Here is a 14345-nt window from a genome sequence, read left to right as displayed (position 1 = left end):
TGCAAATAATTTACAATTGCAAAATGATTGTACAGCAATCTACCGTATTGACCAAAATAGCAGACCAATCGCACACCAATCAAATGTCAATCGAATACGATTGGTCTTTTATTGGTAGCAGAATGCCTGATATGGTTAAAACTGGTATTGCGATCATATTGCGATTCGATTTCTATTCGATTTTGACATTATTAACTTAGGAGAATCGGGCCCCAGGTTGTTTTTGTTGTAATTTATTTGTAAAGTTGATCTCATAAAACAAAGAGGAAAAAGTATCCTTAAAGCAAGTATCTACTTAATTAATTGTATCAAAATACCTTTTTAATTTCCCTAATTGACCTTCCCCGTTTAATGCAAAAAAACACAGTATTTACTCTATGATATTAATGAACAAACGCTTAATATGTACGTTTCGTGTGTACATAACATGCCAACGTCGAATTAACAAGGTAAATAGTTCTTTATTAGGGTAATGCACTTAGTTCTAACGATTTGCGCTCAAAATATGATATGTTTGCATGAAACTAATAGTTGGGCTGTTGAGAATAAGTTTAGACATAATAATTTGTGGCCAAACAAACTATTTATTTCAAGAATGTATAATTCTGAACTTGGTATTCTGGAAAAAAGGGGCACAATCTTTGCAAAATTTATAGAACAGAAGAATAAAATAAGAAAAATTCTACGAACCTTTTAAATTGTCTACATGCTTATTACAAAGGACAAACTAGTCTCTTATATTCAGAAAATAACACAGAATTCTTAGTTTCAATAAACATTGTTTTTTTATTACTACACATGTATATTGACCTATTTTTCTAAAAAAATATATAATATCAATCCATTTCCACGAAAAGTTACTTAAATAAAATGACCCACTCGTGTATGTATCAAGAAAACTACTTGAAAATGTAACATAACAACAGCATATGAGGTAAATAAATACCCTTTTGTTAACTAACCTTCACAATTAAGTAGAAAGGACACCCATACAAAGTCGCATAGGACTAAGAACCACTTAACATTACCATCAAACAATAAAGGGAAAACTTACAAACGGTGGACCGCTTAACCTTCCAAGAACTGCCCAAATATTCTGAACAATCATTCCAAGAGTCGTTAACTTAGAACCTCTATCTAAACAGCCGAAACAATTAAGAAAGTTAAGTATTTATGTTAGAACAAAATAAAAGTAGGCCAACGGTCACACGCTTAAAAGCTAATCTAAATATTTTGTGCGTTCAGCGGCCATAAAGGTCTACAAAGACCGGTTTAATAATAAATCAAGCGAGTTAATCGTGAGTCGTAAGCAACAATGGGCTGTGAGGTTGCGTTTTTGACGGCGGCAAGCGGACCTATCTATGAGCCGGGAACGTTAACGTATGCGTTAATGAGGTGCCCTTAGTTCGGTTTACAGCGTCTTTGTACGTGGTTTTAGTTGCGTGAGCACAGAATTACCTACTAATTATGTATGTGAGGTTTCTCCTTTGACTGTTTAGACAATGTTGTGTCGCTAATTTGGTATTCAAGTAATTTCGTGGTTCACTAACAGAGGTCTCACAAAATAAACTACAAATTCAAGTTAACAAACTATCTTTTATAAAAGAAAATACTGGTACAATTTAGTTTTCCGAGTTACTTTGATTCATGACTCACCGAAAGTTTCCCTTAGTTTTTCTTCGTTATATCTAACATTCTGGGAAGTAATTGAACTACAGATGACGTGGCTTAACGCGTTTTAATATCCCAAGAGGTTAGTGGCATGACACCGTTACAGTTCATTGCTCTCTCATTAATTTCCTGTATTTAGTACAACTTAAATTAGAGATACATTAGGTAAAATTGGAGACACGTAATTAGATTAGTAGAACTATTAGAACTACTAACTATGGATATCAATAAAATCTAGCTGATGTTTTGTTTACTAAAGATTTCGATATTAGCCCCATACGTGTAAGGAAACCAAGACATAGACAGGTTATTGAACTCCGCCATAAATGTGCTAGGAAGTCATTATTGCATGTGTAATATAGTTTATTTATGAGCTCGATGCTCGGAGGGAATGTTGCACAGACGGTCCCGGTTGTCATAGTAATATCTATGATAGTCGTTACGGATACAGAGAGCCATCCGGCTCTCTGTACCTTGCAAGTTGGCTGACTTTAGTATTTCAGTACAAGCGAGCAGTTGTAAAGGTTGAATAAAAGTCGGTAGCAATTTAAACTTTTCAATAGGTTGCGAATGGTTTTTGAAGATTCAGAAATAGAACTAAGTACATACTAGAAATGGAAGGTATATTATAAAGTATCGTATCGTACCGAACAGACACAATAAAGAATAGATAGTCCCAAATATAAAAAAATAGTAAATTCAAGTTCAAGTTTTGCACTCCATAAAATACGATTTAACACTTAAAATATTTTTAAAGTCCCAAGTACCAATACCACGGTAGGTACCTATACAAAATCTGGCTATGCAGAAACAATTTTCCGTATTTCACAAAATTTAGAAGGAACGAGAGATCTTGTGGGAACTGGTCATAAATTGGAATATTCGAGACGATGTATTCCTTTAGGGATGGTTGTCATCAGAATCGATATTCAGGTGTGTAAGACGGGTAACGTATTTATCGGAACATGTTCCGAAATTACTCATGTGGCGGATAGCAACAGATTGAGTAACTATAAATCGAATGAGTACTGGTAAAGGTTGAGAAAGACATTATTGGCCTTACTACAAAAACTTTAACCCCTGTTTTACACTTGTCTAATAAAATTTTGGCTGCAAAATGAACCGTATGTCAACGTCATAATTTGACATTTTTTTAGACAAGGCATAAACTGACGTTTAAAAGTTTTTGTGGTAAGACGGTTTATGTCTTAAAAAAAAAGATATGTTTTGTTATGAATTAGTTAACTAAACACATAATAAATATAGGTACATAAATATACGTGCTATATAATATATATAGGTACGGGTAGCAACAGAAATTATATTAAAAAAAAACTGAATTCAGAACCACCTCCTTTTGGGAAATTGCTTGAAAAATTAAATTTATTTGGCTCGGTTGGAATGTCCGTCTACAACTTTCTATGTTTTTATACGACAACGCGGAAATAATACCCCAAAGTTGATAAGTGGAACAAATGCCACTTATGTGTTTTGAATATATTCGCCATCAAGTAATTATAGACTCCTAAATGTTACTCTTGTGTCATCATCACTCATGTCAATGAGCTACAATTAAATTCATATTACCTCTTTGAAAAGGTTAAACTTTTCACTTTGCTGCAATATTTTTTATCTTGTCGTATATTATCTTCACATACTGCAATTTACTCTTGAATATAATTTTATGTATTTTAATGTACAAGATTTGTTTGTATTATTTTGGAGATACATACAAATTAGACTCTAACTAGGTATATATCCAGATACAAAACGGTCATAAAAAAAAAAAACAAAACACAAGCACAATTCCACAATTAACCTGCAACTTAAACATCAAACTCTTTCCACTAAGAAGTTTATCAGCCCGAAAAATACCAAAAAGGTTTTACCCATAAACGTCAAGTAAGCAGGAACTTCCCGGCGGTCGGGTAACCCTTTCTGTTGACACAGCAAGGGGTAATTGTAAAATTGGGGATGAATTCAGCTATTGACGTTAAATGAGAATCGTTTAAGGTAAGCTAAGTTGACGGTAATTCGTTGAAGAAGTATGGTAAAATTTTTGAGCTATGTTTTGTGGTTAAAAGTTATTTGAATGCGTTTATTGACTGCTAAGTTCCACAGTGTCCGTTCAGAACTAGTTTTCGCATCCGAATGAAAAGTAAAGCTTTTCTCGATAAACGAGCGATGTAACACTGAAGTTAGATGTACTAATCGGGCCAGTAGTAGTTCCTAAGATTAAAGTGTTCAAAGAAACTTATAAATAAACTCTTCAACTTTTCAATATCAGATTTAATTTACATAAAGAAAACAATTCAAACGAACACCACTTACTTGAACAATTGTGAAAATTACCTACTCTTCTCATAACTTTGAACATTTCGCCCTTCGGGTTTTCTACGTACAAAGAATAACCAGAACTTAATTCAAAAACTCTCTGTCAGAACATAGGGAAAACAAAAAATAATGTTTGTGGTGTAAACTTGTTACAAGCGTGTTAATGACGTGAGATAACTGAATTGTTTTTGGAAGTATGTTTAGAAATAAACATTTTTAACTAGCTCAATTCAGCGCATTTGTCGTTAAAATCGATACAAATACCCAAAATATTGAACTAGTGCCAATATTAGTTGACCAAACATAATTGACCGGTAGAATTGTTGACTTGCGGATTTAAGCTTTCGTTTCATATATAGTTCAGTCTGTTTTAGACTGTATTACAATGGCGTAGGACTGATTTTGCACGTAGCTCTTAATTATTTTAACTTCTACCTACTTGAAATCATAAACATGGTAAATATTGGTTTGATTATCGCATTGTATCGACATCTTGCAGTTACGATTTCTGTTAACTGTAGCGATTTTTTAGCTAATTATTGGTATGTTTTTTCCTCCTGCCTACATAAAGATAGGTATATCTAAATATGAGTTCGGTTCATAAAATATGTAACTCCCACATTACATAATTATAAAGTAATTCCAACGAAACACACAGTAATGACAAATAATGGAGAAAACATAATAATAATTTGGTTCTATATATATTTCGATTCACAACATGACCTCATTATTATCATTTCCAAATAAATACGAAACAATACAGTTTTGTTTTAACAGACGCTATTCAAATACGTTTTCAATTAGACAATATGTACAAATACATATGTTTCAGTGTTTGGTACCTTTAGGCTGTGTATGTAGTCAATTATGAAACTATCACTCTAGACAAAATATACTAACAGATTCTATATGGAATAGTAGTGCGGCAAACTCAAAATCCTATATCTATAACCTAATGCTATAAAATATAAGTTTACTTTGTGTATAGGGGATAATTTAACACGAAATAATTAAGACGATTCAGTCACGCCCCATATCTGTCTTACTATGCAGCTTTTAGCTAAAACATTTCAATCTTAAGTATATATATACCTCCTTGCTTAAAAACGGAGGAGGAAAAATCCTCCTTGAACACTTATTATTTTATCATAAGCCATAAAAAAGGAACGGCAATCAAACATTTTCGAAATTCAAATCATATTTACATGCCAACGCGGCAAGTATGCTTAAATCATAAAGCAGGGATCGCATCGTTCAAAATTCAAGCGTATCAAGAAGGAATGAATTTCTCCCCATTTTCCTTTTTCATCAGCGTATAGTAAGTTCAACTCAGTCTTGCGCGCGGCCTTATGTGTGGGTAACCCTTGTACATACACAGTGACTTTGTGTGCGTGACAAGAGGTACAGTCGGGTACAAATACAGTTATTTAGGGGTTACGGCTGTTTAAAGAAAAACAGTTATTACGTAATTTAATGTTTATTTATTTATAATGATTCTGAATCGCTACTTGAAAAATCAAATGATGAATTTTCGGATTCGCTACTCTCACCGAGGTAAATTATAAATTTTGACTCCATGTCAAAATGTCTATAGTATTTTTCTTTTTTCTTTTGTACATGTCGACAAGTATTACCCAACATCCCTTCATCAATATGACTTAAACGTTCATTTATGAGTTTTATTATTTATTTTGGTCGACATTATGCGAAGCAATATTATTTTTTAAAATTCCCCACACATTTTGTTTACATTATTATACTAGATTATACGTCTTTTTACATTCTTAGTCCACACTTTTATTTATTGTCCGCGTACCCCGAGATCTAGAAAATATGTAAGGAGTATTTAATTCATCTTATATATTTCACCTCATTTATTTATTAGATACTGTCAACGTCAATTTGAAAAAACTTATGAGAAAATAATGAAAAACTGTAAAATGTAATAATAAAAAGCTTTGAATGTTGTTTCATTTTTTGAAACGCTACCTGACTCCTTAAACATTTTCTCCGTGAAGAACTAGACATTTTCGTAAACGACTGTACCCATAACAAAAAGCGATGAGAACACGTCATGCTCGGACGACGTCACTGTCACACGAATGAAAGTTGTATATTTACAAGCCGACGCACACATAGGGCCGCGCGCAAATCTGAGTTGAACTATCTATACAAAATAAAGCCGTATACAAATCAGATTACATTTCGAGTTCGTTAAACCCCCATTCGGGGAGGTGCTGGCTGATTGGAATTCTGACTATAAAGTGCACTCTAACAGAAGCCAGAATTTTCAAAATCCTATGACTGATAGAGACGTTTGTAATTTTATTCCGAACAGCCGAACAGTTTCATTTGTGAGTACGTAGCTTTATAAAGACTGCTCTTCGTGATTGAATTATTTTTGGGAATTTAATCATTTTATTTTTCGAGGTTTTATTTAATCTTTATTATGTACTTTTTAATCTGTATAAATGAGGTTTATTAAAAGCTATTATTTTATTTTACGATAATTTGATTTTAAATTCAGAGCTGATTTAAAGCAAATTGAATTGTAATAACAAGTAATTGCAGAGCAAAAAACTACTAACATTTACTTATAAAGTTGGTGCAATGACATCAAGTTGTAGAGAAAGATTTATAAATTAATTAAAGGCTTCTTATGACATTTCATTTTCGGGAACTCGAATTCTGGAGAAGGACTTACAAAATTAAATATACTTTTCCAGGTTCATGAAGAAAATTCTGCTTATTACTGATTAAGGAGACCAGGAAATGGCTAGAAAAAAAATGGAACACACAAATAAAAACCTGAAGGCAACCGAAAATAATGTAGGTGACCTATCATCATAAATTCATAGTCGTCAGCTTTGGCTTTCACCACGAAGCAGAAATAAATCTTTAACCCTTTCCTCACGACGCAATTTTACGTCCCATAACTCAGTATGTACCATGGAGAACAAAATGACAAGCAGAGATGTCATAATGCAAAATCTCCTAAGAAAGTAGCGCGCCAAAATGCAGGTGTTCGGGAAACGAGGAACGTTGCTAGCTCCGCCCTTACATGCCTTCCTTACAACCCGCCCATTATTTTCAAAATAAATTCAGCAATCAATCAAGACCAATCTTTGACAGATTGGTTTTGATCTGACAAGAACCCCGAACGCCTCGTTAGTTCTAGAAACTGCTCACGCCTAAAGTACGCTACATTGACCGACAAGAATATGCCTGACCTACCTTTCTTATGGCGCCTTCGCTATTATTCCTTCTTCTGTGGTTCGTACCTACCTACGCAAACGTCATTTCAATTTGTATGGGACCACAGCAAAATAATAAGGAATTCAAATAAGAAAGAGCAACATTTCTGAAAGGAAATATTTCGGTGGCAGCGTGAAAGGGTCGCATTATTGCTGTGTCGGATAGGGTTAAAAATAAGTAGACCTTTGTTATAAATACCTAAAAGCTCAATAAAGATTTGCCTAAAAGACCTTAAACTATTCTTTTCCCAAAATATCAATATATAGGTAACTTCATAGTAATATTTGACGTCATGAAAGTGGTTATAAGAAAATTGAAATACCAAGAATTTGTTGGTATTCGAAATTCGAATTCGAAATCACTTCTGCGCAGATGTAGGTCAGAGCTCAAGATTCGTGCCGATAACTATACTCCCCTTCATCACTAACTGGATCATTTAATGTTAAGTTTAGGCTTTATTATGTAGCTACATATATTATGTTGTTAATAGTTTATAATGTTACTAAGTAATGGATATACTTGCAAGTAGACCACATGTATGAGGAGAAAGATAACCCAGTTATCAAAGCACTGATACTGATGTTTTCCAAGCATCATAAGTAATAAAATAAAACATATTCTTTTGTACACAACATAAGTGTGGTAATTAATAGCTTGTTATTCTTTTGGTGTGTATGTTATTATAACAGATATCTGTCGTTATAGCTATCACACTTATATTTTTAGGCATTGATTATAATATGATATGTTTATAAAACTGAACATGAAAATACCTAGTATCGCAATTACACTGACATAAGAATACGTTTATTTCGCGTCTCGTTGGATCGGTCCAGTAGTTCCTGAGATTAGCGCGTTCAAGTTAATCAACAAACAAACTTCAGCTTTTCAGTATATCTACGGGCCGTCTATATATATGTAGCCTGAAAGTAAAGCTGTTTACATTTGGTTATATCATAAACACTTCCGACTCGTACATGATGTAAGTTGGTCGTAAAATATTATATAATATGGTCTAAATGAAATAAAACAATAAAGTGCTAAACTCCAGCCTAAGGCACAGTTTTACAGCCAGGTAACCCACTTCACTCAGATTAATATACGTTTCTCTCATGCTAGATCTTGTAATATTATGCCTTCAAGCTAACTAACAATTATATATAATTATATTATTCTTAGTGGATTAGTAGAACGCCAAGAGGTAGCTTTATGATGGGAATTATATATTAATTCTGGAAAATGGCTGTTGCTAAGAGCATTGTTATTAGGCTAGTGGGTCGGACGATATGTGCGATGAGAATTCACTTGTATAAATTGAAGTAATATTATATTTTGCGAGAATGTTCTGTAAATGAGGTTTCGGCTCGTTATCGTTTGGATTTTTTATTTAATTTCAGATTTCAGTATAGGTAAGTAAGTAGGTATGTCCATCTATAAATCCACGTTTTATTTATCTAATCGACCAAATAAATGTGGTTGGCATGCTGCGTGAGAGAAGAGTTACCTACTCACGTACGTACGTACTTACGTACTTACCTATAAACATTACTACTTTCGCAGCAAGCCAATGTCATAAAACCTTTTTACGTGCCTTAATGACACACCTCTTTTGTCCAAATAAAATTTATACCCGGAACTACAGACTCCGCGCATGCATTTGTTATCATTAAACTAATGAGTTAAGAATAATTTATCCGTTTTACAATTTATACTTCCACCGCTAATGAGTTTCCAAACACAGTTATTAAAATAATATCCCGAAGCATCATAATTTAATTGTAACTGTATTAATTATCTAAATGAACGCTTTAGAAGATCCGAAAGCCGAATCGCTTCAGTCTAGATGTTCAAAGGGTACGTCCAAAACATTAGAACTTTATTCACAAAAGGTTTATTTTGAGTCTATTCGCATGTGAAATTAACTCGACTATCCAACGAACAAAATTTTAACTTTATTTTGGCGTGTGGTTAAAAACGTGGCTACATCGCGCTTGTGGCGGCCCGCTGAATATTTCAAATATGCCAAATACGTAATTTTGAGGAGCGCGGAATGTTCAACCTTTCATGTTAATATTAAAATATGTTAATCATGGCATTACCATGTGTTGCCTTACCCCTGTATGCAGCTGTGTTTAATGTGTGTATCGGAAAGCCGTTGTAACGCTTCCATTGCATAATAACTTCAGGTCGTGTTATAGATAAAAGTATTAGGCAGATTAATACCCTTTGTCTGTTTCGTTTATTTACAATCTCTAATCTATGAACAGATTTGAAAAGGATTTTGGCTTTGTTATAAATAAACATAAAAGTGTGGGTGGTTGTATTTTCAGATTTCAGAAGCCAAAGCTTTGATGTTGGATTAGCGAGTTTTATAGGATTCATGTTTTGATTTTATTATTACATTACCTACTGTTTAGAATGATTTTACTATATCTGTAGGTATGGTTTAGTCATTGCTTTTACTGCTAACTACGGTTACAATATTACAGACTTTTTTTCAATATACCTATTTAAACACATTCATAAATAGACAATAAATCAATTATGAATCGATTCAAATTCGGTCAATTTAATTTATATAAAAAAGAAACTTGGAGTTTATTAACATTCTTTATACGAAACAAATAAGCTAGTTCATTTCGGACAATCTATTCACAATTCCAATTCAATCTTTTCCATGAATACACTAGTCAAACAAATCAACTAAAACACCGCTAATGAAATCATTTCGCACAAATAACACAATCATGTATATTTGAGCGACGTCGATTTGAATACATTATTGTCTAAAACAAACATATATTCTGAGTAACATACTTAACGGCCAAAGTTATTATAGATTCATATGCAAGAGTATAGCGGGCACTCAAATAAATGAACAAAATAATTGAATTTCCACGTCAAAATCAAAATCATTTTCCATTTTCGAATTGTTTTTGTTTTTGACCAAAGTCGTTCTATTTTTGAATTGTTTGTTTTTGTGTATGATATTCATATGTTCGAGTTTATAGGAAATAAATTGAAATGTAAAATATAAAAGTATTTTTAATTGATATTTACATTAAATAGTGATGCAGAACTTCAGATCTACATATTATATACTGTATATTGTCATAACTATCCTGAAAAAATATCACATGGAATGAGTATAGTTTTAAAATACGAGGTCTGATTAGTCTTAGTATGTAGTCTGTCACTATACCTATTAAAATAAAATAAATAAAAAATTAATTAAAAAGAAAAGTATTAAATGGAGTTAATGCAATTTTATAGTACGGTGTCTGGTGATATAATTATAGAATTAAGAAGATTATAGAAGTAAGTAAAAGAATGTTTTACAGTAATTTCTAAACCGTATAGCACTTCATAACAGTAAACAGAACGTACTAGCGAACCATAAATCTAAAGATGTGAGAGCATTTTCCTCTCACAGATAAGAGACATTTATCTTTTTGACACAAGTTAAACGCTCCTATATGTTTCATTATGAACTTCTTAAATGATTAATGTTACAATAAATTATTATGGTTACCATTGATTTATATAAAATAATGACTATAGATGTTCAAAAATTCACTCACTTCATTTAATTACTAGTTGTTTTTTCGCGGTTCCACTCGCATCTCGGGAGAACTACTGTCCGTATGTGAATAAACTACAGCCTATGTTACTAGAGAATTTAGCAGCCACCTAAAAGTGAAAGATTTTTTCTATTTGGTTCAGGAATTTTGGAGCCCTTCGGGTAAAAGAAAACCAACAGAAATATGTGTCCTCTTTATTATATTCGTATACTTAGATGATACGACACAACATGCTCCTTTTAATAGAATTAACATACCGATATTTATTCGCACTTAATTCCTCAAACCAAAACACGATCTCTCTCTCTGTCAATCACGTCAAGCATGACTTAGCATGGACATTGACGGTTTAGCCGCATGCTAATGCTTGATACAGCATATCATGATACCGTGACTGCCTTAATAGGCAACTAAGGGATTATATCAGAATACCGTATGCTGAACACTGAACACTAATAGCTTAATGCTGGCCAATCCAATTTGCCTTAGGTGTTCAGATGTCAGACTGAAGTCTGAACATAATGGATGGTGTAACTTGTATGCTTGAGAGTAACCGTATTTTGTTTTGTGTTTAAGTGATAATTTGAGATTAATGTGGAAGGATTGTAGTATAGGAAGCAAGAAAATAATATGAAAATTTATAAGTGTCCATCACGCCAGAGAATTTAAAGAAAATGAGAACACATCGTGATACAATATAAAAAAAAAACTGTTATTAATTTATAAAAAAAAACGTACTTAGTAATGAGTAGAATATACTAATCGAAAAATGAATTACAAAATGAGTGATTGTCATTGTTTTATCATAAAGTAGGTATATCAAAAACAAGAGTATTTTGCTGTCTGCTAGCAGTCTGTTTAATATAATAATAATTTTAGCAATATGGAAACTTTTAATGCTTATTGTATAAATAAAAATCACCACAGAAATAGCATTGCTTATTATCACAATAAAACGTTTTCAATTCAACAGCAATATTATGATCACAAACCGAACCTATCGATTTGTTACTAACAGAATAAGTTATGAAGTTCTCACGAAACGGCTTTTAACACGTTGCAATGCAAAATGAGTTTCCCATTATTCATGATTCCTTTAAAAATAAACTCTAAAAATTACGATAGAATATCGTAGCGGAAAAACTTCAGCACATACAGCATCATGGCTTCTTAAAACAACATTTTTACATACCACTTGAAAAATTCTACGAGAGAACCTACAGTTCTATCATTTCTCCAATGAAAATATAAACTATACCTCTAAAATGCCATCGAGTCACAAAACAATACTACGCTATTCTATCGCAGATTTCTATAGAAATACGACAAAGCTGATATCTGCGAGCGGCACCAGTTAAAATTGGAACCGGACCTACTATTATTAAAATAGCTCAAGTACTACTCAGAAATGCTATTTCAATCATGCCTATTATCTACGTTCTCTTCATTAAAGCTAAATTATATTGTCTGTTCTTACTGCAATTAACCGACAGTAATTGATTATGAAGTCTGACTGTTTCGGAGGGCACGTTAAACTGTTGGTCCCGGCTGTCATTGAACAGCTTTGGCATCGATACGGGTAGTCAGAAGCCAGTAAGTCTGACAATCGGTCTTACCAAGAGGTATTGGGTTGTCTGGGTAACTGGGTTGAGGAGGTCAGATAGACAGTCGCTCCCTGTAAAACTCTGGTAATCAGCTGTATCCGGTTAGATTGGAAGCCGACCCCAACATATTTGGGAAAAGGTTCGGGAGATGATGATGAATTGAATATGAAGTCTCTAAGAACGAATAAGTATGATAAATCAAAACAAAAACATAACGCTCAGGTCCCCAGGGTAACAGCAGAGTAACAACAAGAAACAAACAATTTTGTTTGTTCCTTTTGGAACAAATGGGAATATTTGACTGTATTATTCTGTCAATAAATATGAAAGGTTGTGCGAGTTTTTCTATGCCAATAGCATGTAAGTCCCCCGTGCCGTGGGAAATGTAAATATGATTGTATTCGTCCTATTGGATAGCGCAATGGATTTGAGACGAATCTGTTTTTTTGATGCCGAAGGCACAAGCGGATGTTGTATGGCATAACAAGGTAAACGAGATTTTTTATTAAAATGTGATTTGTAATGACAATTTCAGTTGGGCTTGGCAGGTTCTATACCAAATAACAAAAGACATATATTTTCTTATGTATTGTTACTATCTTAATAATTTTATGAAGCATTACAGTTAACATCTGCTGTTTATATATCTTTCTGACGTTTGCCAAAAACATGCAGGTGTAACAATTTATACGTAGTCGCCTACAAACATCTGCAATACAAAATTCACCGCATGTGAGTCTGCGGTGCTCATAATAAACCAAATAACTTACAAAGCAAATACCACAGTAAATTACTCCCTAAGACAGAGCTTTAAATACAACATTGTTTAGTTACCAGTCGCTAGATAAGGGATTAAATTAACTGCAACACGTCATAATCCAGGGGTAGGTTTACGCGCGGAAAAGGTCGGGTTGCATTATTTACGAGAACACGAAACCTCGCCTAGAACGTTTAACAACCCTATCAAACACTATCCGCACTCAAAAAGCAGATCAATGACAATTCAAATTATTTATTTCAACCTTCCAACTTCAAATAACTTAAACCATTACATTATTAAAGAGCTAGTATCACAAACAACTGTAACAATTAAACAAAAATACTTCAAAGAAAATTACCTTGGTAAAGTTCAATACATCCGATGTTCACAATAGGGCTGGCTCACTAAACAAACAGCACACGGTTATATAATGAACGGTCGAACTAACACGTCAGGGTCGTAATTTCTGGAGCAGCACGACCGCCCCTCACGGCGGACCGAAGGATACTGAAACACGTCAACGTGAACGCCGGCAACCTCGCGAAGAACGGTGTGAAATGCGCAAGTCACGCGGAGCTTAACTTATCTACCTACTTTTGAAATTCAAATTGTCATTTACTCGGTCTTATTATACATACAGTATACACGCAAAGTGGGGACCGCCGTTTGGTGAGGATAAATTTCCGCTATGCGGGTCTACGTGTTTTCTGGATCCGACCTCAAAATTCTGTAGTGAGGTTACTTTAATAAATCACTTGGAATATTTTCATTGTTAGTTTTTTGGGTACGAATATTCGAGTACTAGATAGGTGCTCACGATTTACGAATGACTATTTTTTCGTAGCGTTGTAGCGTCGTAGGCCATTCGTAGCATCGTAACTGCGTAGTCATATATTTCGTAGTAGTAATTGGTATTTTTTTGTTTTGCAGTTTCTTGTGTCTACATTTGAATATCTTATTTTACACTCGTTGCTTTTATGAAGGTAGTTTTTGTATGAAAAACCATTCGGAACTCATAATTTGAAGTGGATGCACAGGCAACATTTTACTAAAATAACAATGACATTTTAACAACGGCAAATTATTAATAATAATTAATTTCGTGAATATTTACGGGCCTTTTAGCTATAAAGTCGT

General features: G+C 33.4%; 1 protein-coding gene across 1 annotated transcript in view; it reads right to left on the bottom strand.

Moving 5' to 3' along the window:
* LOC124634416 (insulin-like growth factor-binding protein-like 1) overlaps positions 1 to 13723 on the bottom strand; it is a 48138-nt gene extending 34415 nt beyond the window's left edge. The window contains exon 1 of the mRNA XM_047169989.1: positions 13567 to 13723. The gene's annotated coding sequence lies outside the window, so the exon portion shown is untranslated. The remainder of the gene's footprint in view (positions 1 to 13566) is intronic.
* Between the last annotated feature and the right edge of the window lie 622 nt (positions 13724 to 14345).

The sequence above is a fragment of the Helicoverpa zea genome, chromosome 11, assembly GCF_022581195.2.
Source record: "Helicoverpa zea isolate HzStark_Cry1AcR chromosome 11, ilHelZeax1.1, whole genome shotgun sequence".
Taxonomy (NCBI): domain Eukaryota; kingdom Metazoa; phylum Arthropoda; class Insecta; order Lepidoptera; family Noctuidae; genus Helicoverpa; species Helicoverpa zea.
The sequence above is the reverse complement of the archived record's forward strand: the minus strand, read 5'-3'. Positions and strand labels throughout refer to the sequence as shown.